This window comes from Nicotiana attenuata, unplaced genomic scaffold, assembly GCF_001879085.1.
Source record: "Nicotiana attenuata strain UT unplaced genomic scaffold, NIATTr2, whole genome shotgun sequence".
Classification (NCBI taxonomy): domain Eukaryota; kingdom Viridiplantae; phylum Streptophyta; class Magnoliopsida; order Solanales; family Solanaceae; genus Nicotiana; species Nicotiana attenuata.
Window position 1 is genome coordinate 320,161 of NW_017670259.1, and position 7,001 is coordinate 327,161.

The window sequence follows — 7,001 nt, forward strand, 5'->3', positions numbered from 1 at the left end:
TGTCTTTTATTGTGCGACACTCATCGATGGTATGGCCCTTCACACCCGAATGATAGGCACATGTCTTGTTTGGATTAATCTACTGAGAAGAATTTTCCATAGCAACGGCAGGAATGAGAGTGACATGACCAACAGCCTTCAGTCTCTCATATAGCTGGTCTATGGGTTCAGCAATTGGAGTGTATTGCCTGGGTGGTCTGCGGTCAAATTTTGGTCTTGGTTTTTGGTAATTTTAGCGGGTGGGTGGTGGTGAGTGATAATATGTGGGTTGGGTGTTATAGGTGTGGTAGGTGGTAGCAAGTTGTTGGTATCTGGGGGGTTAAGGCTGGTATGTGGGTGGAGGCATTTCGTATGTAGGTGGAGGTGTTTGGTATGTGAGGGGAGACTTAGGACCCTGGGCCACCATTACAACACCTACCTCTTTCTTCTTCGAGATACCTCCCGATCGCAATCCTTTTTTCGTCTGCAGTGCTTCGAAATTTGTCACCATCGCACTCTTAATCCCTTCCTTTATTCTTTCTCCCAGCTTGATGATGTCAGAGAATTTGTGGTTTTCAATAACCATCATTCTTTCATAGTACTAGGGGTCTTGTGCTCTGACGAAGAACTTGTTCATTTGTTCTCCTTCAAGTGCTGGTCTTACTTTCGCAGCTTCAGACCTCCACTGATTAGCATACCCACGAAAGGTTTCTGTTGGTTTCTTCTTGAAATTTTGAATTTGGAAAATGTTTTGTGAATTTTCTGTGTTGAACCTTAATCTATCCATGAAATCAGATGCCATACTTACCCAATTAACCCACTTCTTCGGGTTCTAATTGATATAACATGACAAAGTATCTCCTGTGAGGCTTCTCATGAACAACTTCATACATATTCGTTCATCTTTGCCCCCTCCTAAAAGTTTGTCACAATATGTCCTAGATGCACTTTTGAATCACTAGTTCCATTGAAAATCTCGAACTTGGGAGATTTGTCACCCTCCAACAGTTCCAGATCTGGCTGAATGCACAAGTTCTCATAGTTCAAACCTTCAAGGCCTTTACCATCTTCGACACTTTGAACTTTGCTAGTCAGCTTCTTGAGTTCCTCCACCATGTTCTTGATGAGCAGGTCTTTCTCGATTGATTCTGGTATATATAGGGTTTGTTGTGGGGTTTGGGGTAAAGTTTCCACATATATAGGATTGCTTTGGTGAACTCCGGAAATCTAGGCATAAGGGTGGTCATTGGTTGAGTTTTGGGGATCAGGAGTAGGTCGTGGTGCATTCTGGGGAGTGTGATATATGGTGGTTTGTGGGTATTGAGTGAGAAGATGATGGTGTGGTTGAGGAGTAGGTACCGGTGGAGGGTTAAGATTTTGAGGAGGTGTGGGGTACTGATGTGGTGCAGGAGGATTTGGCAGTGGATTTTGGTTTTTTGTGTTCTGGGGTGGTGCTTGGTTTTGGGTATTAGGATTTTCTTGATTAATATTAGGGACGTTTGGGGTGAGAGAGAGGTTTTCCAAGTTTCGGACATGCTCGAGTTCTCCTTGTAGCTCCAGGATTTTCTAATCCAGGCGTAAGACCATTTCATTTTGTGCCGGATTACTTCAACCATCTGAAGTTTCAACGTTTTCTGCCATAGTAGCGTTGTCTTTCCTGATATCTCTCAAATAATCCATTTTGCCTTTACCTTTGCTTCTGCCTTTAGGATCACTTGGTGGAGGAGGAGGTGGAGACATCTGGATCTAGTGTGATATGCTGATGATGCAGTATGCACGAACCAACCTTGGGGAATGGGAATAATCAAAACAAAGCAAAAGGTAACCAAGTTAGTAGGGGGAATTGAAAGAATGCTTGCAATATTAAACATGTTTTGCAAAATCACATAACAATTCGCATCCTAATTTGGGGGATCTTGTTGTGCCCGAGGTAGGCCTAAGTGACACATAGACTTGGAGAAAATTGATGCCAATAATTGTGTCATTTCATTAATGCGAAAATGAGTCAAATCCTTACTAAATCGACAATAATGAGAAAGTTACTAATGGCATTTAGCCTTATGTCAATCGAAATCTAAAACTAAGCTAGCAAATAGTAAAGAACATCATGTCCTAATCTACTTGGTCCCAGAAGGACCTTCCCCGTGCTTGGCTCTCTTGACTCCGTCAGTTAGGTTCCCCATGTCACGTATATCCAACAATAGGTAAGCCTTTGCTAGATTCCCTCCTTCACTGCCATCCATGTTTTTGCAATCTGAAATCCTCTTTCTCATCTTCCCCTCAAGCTCCGTCAATCCTTGTTCCAAATATTCCAATCTCTCTGTTGACTTAGTGGCAATTTCCCTCTATTCGTTGATTGCTTCCCTATCCACTTTGTGTCGTTCCAGATGGCTAGCTTCAGGATCGGAAACCCTTTCGTGTAAACTCCTATACTTGACATGTGCTTTAGCAGCATCATCTATGATCCTGTTTTTCAGATTAATTCCCGGCTTGACATCTCCTTCTATATCGTCTACCAGCCATGATGAGTAAAAGTACACATGACCGACATGATACCTGTCTGGCTCAATAGTTTCCTTTTCCACAATGACCTTCTGGTTCCACATATGCTGTGCCTCAAACTTGAATTGAATGACATCCCATTTAAAGTCTACTTTGTAGTGAACCATGTTGGAAACCCAAGGTATGACCTGTTTTCTTCCCGCTTGTCTTATTACCCTTATAGGAGCATAAGGATACATGTCCCTCAACTCGATTAGTACTAGATGAGTAGTCTCACTTGACTTGATTATGAACTCACTGCTAGGAAACCATTCAAACATCCAATGTACCTACTCGTCAGTCAGATTGCTGAAGAAACGCACCCGACTTACATCATTTTAAGGTTCTGCAAACCTATCTGGGTTAAATGTCATTTTCTTTGGGTGATGGTAAGTTATGTAGTCATTCAACGGTCATCACAGAATCTCTTGAAGATATTCTCCCCTCTAAAAGTATTCCAATAACCAGACTTTAGTAACAGATTACAACCTTCGAAGTGTCCGCATTCCTGCTTGCAACGATCTAGAGCGCGGTACATTTCATCTAAGATCATGAATTGATGGTATAAGTTTGTCCCTCTATGCCTTTCATCAAAGTCCTGGCGACCATGGATAGACGGGTATGGATCCTTCCCCCTTTCATTGGAAATATCAACAACCCCAAAAAGCAGACAGTGAACACATAAACCACGATGGTGCGTCCAACCCAAAGAAGTAATGGCGATTTCATCATGATAAAGGCGATATGACTTACTATGCACGTATCTCTCATGAAGAAATTCAAATGGGATTTATGACTTCTTCAAATAAAGCAACTCTTCATTTTTCATGAAACCTAGCATTTTTAGAAAACTGCGAGGGGTGCGATTCTCTGGCACTAGTAATCCTGGAATATCCCACGGAAACATAGCAAACCCTCCTATTTCTTCTAGGAGAGGAGTCATTTCTATGCCACCAAAGCGGAAGACGACCCTTTTCTCGTCCCAGAACATGGTAGCAGCCTCAATCAATTCCCTATTCCGTCGGATGTCGAGCAAAGATGGAAAGTCACCAAGTACCTTTCTCACATGATTCTTGTCGCAAGACGCGAGGTTTTTCCACCACTCAGGTAGCAGAGGTGGGATGCTTTGGACCCTGCCAAACCTGGGGACTTCGTGCTTCATTTTCTACAAACAAATAAAGTTATCCCTTTCCCCCTCTAGGTTCGACCACTTACACAAAAATGATCAACACATTTGCACTTTTTCTCCAAGTAATGCACATAACATGGTAGTGTCCTTTGGGATTGTGGAAATCCCATCGGACTTTGGACAAGTCTTATCTTAGCGGGCTATTACGTTGACAACATTCTAACCCGTAATAGGTTTAACATGATGCATGTACATTTGATATTGCGGTAAGGTTTCTAGAATGGTCTAGATTGATACTCTCAAGTGGAAAACTTGAGAGGGAAAGGCACGGGACCGTTGACTACACCACTGATCGACTAGTCTACAACAAAGAAGCCTTTCCAATTTAAAAAGGGTAATTTTAGAAGAGCACTGACACTCATCAAGCGCTGCTATGCTGATAACTGGAATGAGTGGATGTCACAACCCCAAATACCCCGGTCGTGATGGTGCCTATCACAGTACTAGGCAAGCCAACCAAACATTTACCACAACGAGATCTTTCATAAAAATCATCTTTCTAATATCGAATAAGTCTCAAATTCGCCATATGAAATAGATGAATAAAATAGAATATGCAGAAAACCAGTCCAAAATACCAACACAGCCCAACAATCCGGTGTCATAGGTCAAGAGCCTCTAAATACAACTCAAAAGCTAACTGAATAATACATCATAAGTCTGAAATAACAGAATACTAGGATAGGAAGGAGGAAAGCAGGGTTGCGAACGCCGTGCAGCTACCTTGCTATCTCCGGAAATACTCTGAGAGTGCTGGAAGCTCTCACTCTGATGCACGAGCACCTGGATCTGCACACAAGGTGTAGGGAGTAACGTGAGTACGCCAACTCGGTAAGTAACTAAAGTACCTAAAGTCTGAGTGCAGTGACGAGCATTTAAAAAACATATATCAGGAAATCTCAACAGAAATATCAAGTCAAAATCTGCAGTTCAATAATCAATTTAACTCGTAAAAACTCAAGTCTCAGTTAAAAATCCTTTGAAACATTTATTCAACAATTTCAGTAGAGTCTCAGTAAATAAGAAGAGTGAAAGCACAGAAAACGTCATAAACAGGCCCCTTGGGCAAGATATCGCTCATAAGTATAGCCCCTCGGGCAAGCCTCTCAGTCACTCGTGACTCAGCTTTCGTCACACAGTACCCACTCTTAGAACTCCGGCTCAATAATTAGCTCATAGTATTAATAATAATAATAATAATCGCTGCGGTGTGTAGCCCGCTCCAATATATGTATAATAATCGCTGCGACGTGCAGCCCGATCCAATATATACAGTCGACTACGCTCACTGGGGTGTACAGACTCCGGCGGGGCTCCTACAGCCCAAGCGTCATATCGCTGCGGCGTGCATCCCGATCCAATACATACATACATACATACACACATACACACACGCACGCACGCACACACACACACACACACACACACACACACACATATATATATATATATATATATATATATATATATATATACATATACATATATATATATATATATACATACACACACACTGCTGCGCGTGCAGCCCGATCCATATTGTATATATATAATCCTCACCATTAGGTCCTCAACCTCTCTCAGTCATTAACCTCACGGCCACTCATGCATATCGATGAAAATCAGGGAACTTAGCCTAAATCATTTTCATATATTAAAAATTATAGTAATGAAACCGGTTTTAAATAATAAACAGGTAAAACATGACTGAGGATATGCTTTCAAATCAAATAGAGTAAGGAAAGTAGTAAAAATACCCCTAAGTGTCTAAACAGGTCGGCACAAGGTCCCAAACACGGCGTACATCCCAAGATATATTATAAATCTCTAAAATACGGAATATCATAAGATTTCAGATCAAACATGCGGCTTAATAGCCACAACAGGACGGACCAAGTCAGAATCTCTACCGGTGCATGCCCACACGCTTGTCACCTAGCATGTGCGTCACCTCATTTATCAAAACAATACGAAATAGCAGGGTTTCATACCCTCAGGTCCCGATGTACAATCGTTACTTACCTCAAACCGGATGAAATACTACTCCGCGACGCCCTTGCCTCTCGACTCGACCTGAACTCGCGTCGAATCTACCCAAAATTAGAATCACAACATTAGAATATTCTAAGGGAACAAAGCCCGTACGAAAATTATAAAATTACAACACAAATACCGAAATTGACTGTGAGCACGTGATTTTTGCCCTATGTGGATTACTCCAATAAAATTCAAGAAGATAAATTTTTCCGCTATTTGCAATTTTATAGAATTTTGTGAGAATTTGTGCTAATTGTTTGTATTTTGTAAATATTTAATTTCCATTAAACATCAAAAATACCAAAAATACCCTGCATTGCATTTAGGATTTATATATTACATTTTTAGGCTAATTAGTAAATTAGTTGTTTTATAAAAAATGAAAATCTCAAAAAGTTGGCTTAATTTTGCATTTTAGCCTTTTAATGCTAAAATAGTAATTTTTTTTAATTTAGGAGTAATTAATTCTTGTAAATATCATATTAGATAATTAGCTTAAATTTGTAAATTATTTTAATTTAAGAGTTTAATTTTTGTTTTTAATCAAATGAAAAGGAAAAGAAAACAATTGAAAAAAAAAAGAAAAGAGAAAAGAAAATTAGCAAAAGGCTGGGCCAAAATTTGTTAAGGCCCAAAACGAATTCCCTCTCAGGCCCAAATTTTTCACCCAGTCCACCCCATACCCGGTCCAAAGCCTTCAGCCAGTGAGACCCTTGAAACGACGTAGTATGGGGGCAATACTACGTCGTTTTGAGTTCAGTTGTGTTAAGTTAATCTTGGCCCTTCATCCTCCATTATCTAACGGCCTTAAGAGCTTCGTACCTTTTAATTAAAATTGTCTGAATACCCTCAGAACAACCTAGGACCATGTTCAGCTTCTCTTTCTTCTCTCTCAAATCTAAGCCCTAGAAGACCCGCCGCCCTAAAATTCCTTAGCCTCCACCAGCCGGCGGCGTGGCCCAATCGACCCCAAATCCCTACCACACAATCACCACCCACCGTCGATTCCTAATCCACCGCTACATCTCCCCAAATCCCCACCAAATCCGACCAGTGTTAGATCTAAAAAAAAAAAAAGAAAACTCTTCCAATTCTTCAAGTTTCCAAGAACGATTTGGCCTGAAACTTGTATTGATCATTTGTTTTCGACAGGAACATGCGATTAATACCAATTTCGGTTCAAATCGGAAAGTGCCGGAGGTTCGTTCAAGCCAACAGTTCGACTACCCATTTTAGGTATCTCCGTTCGTTTTTT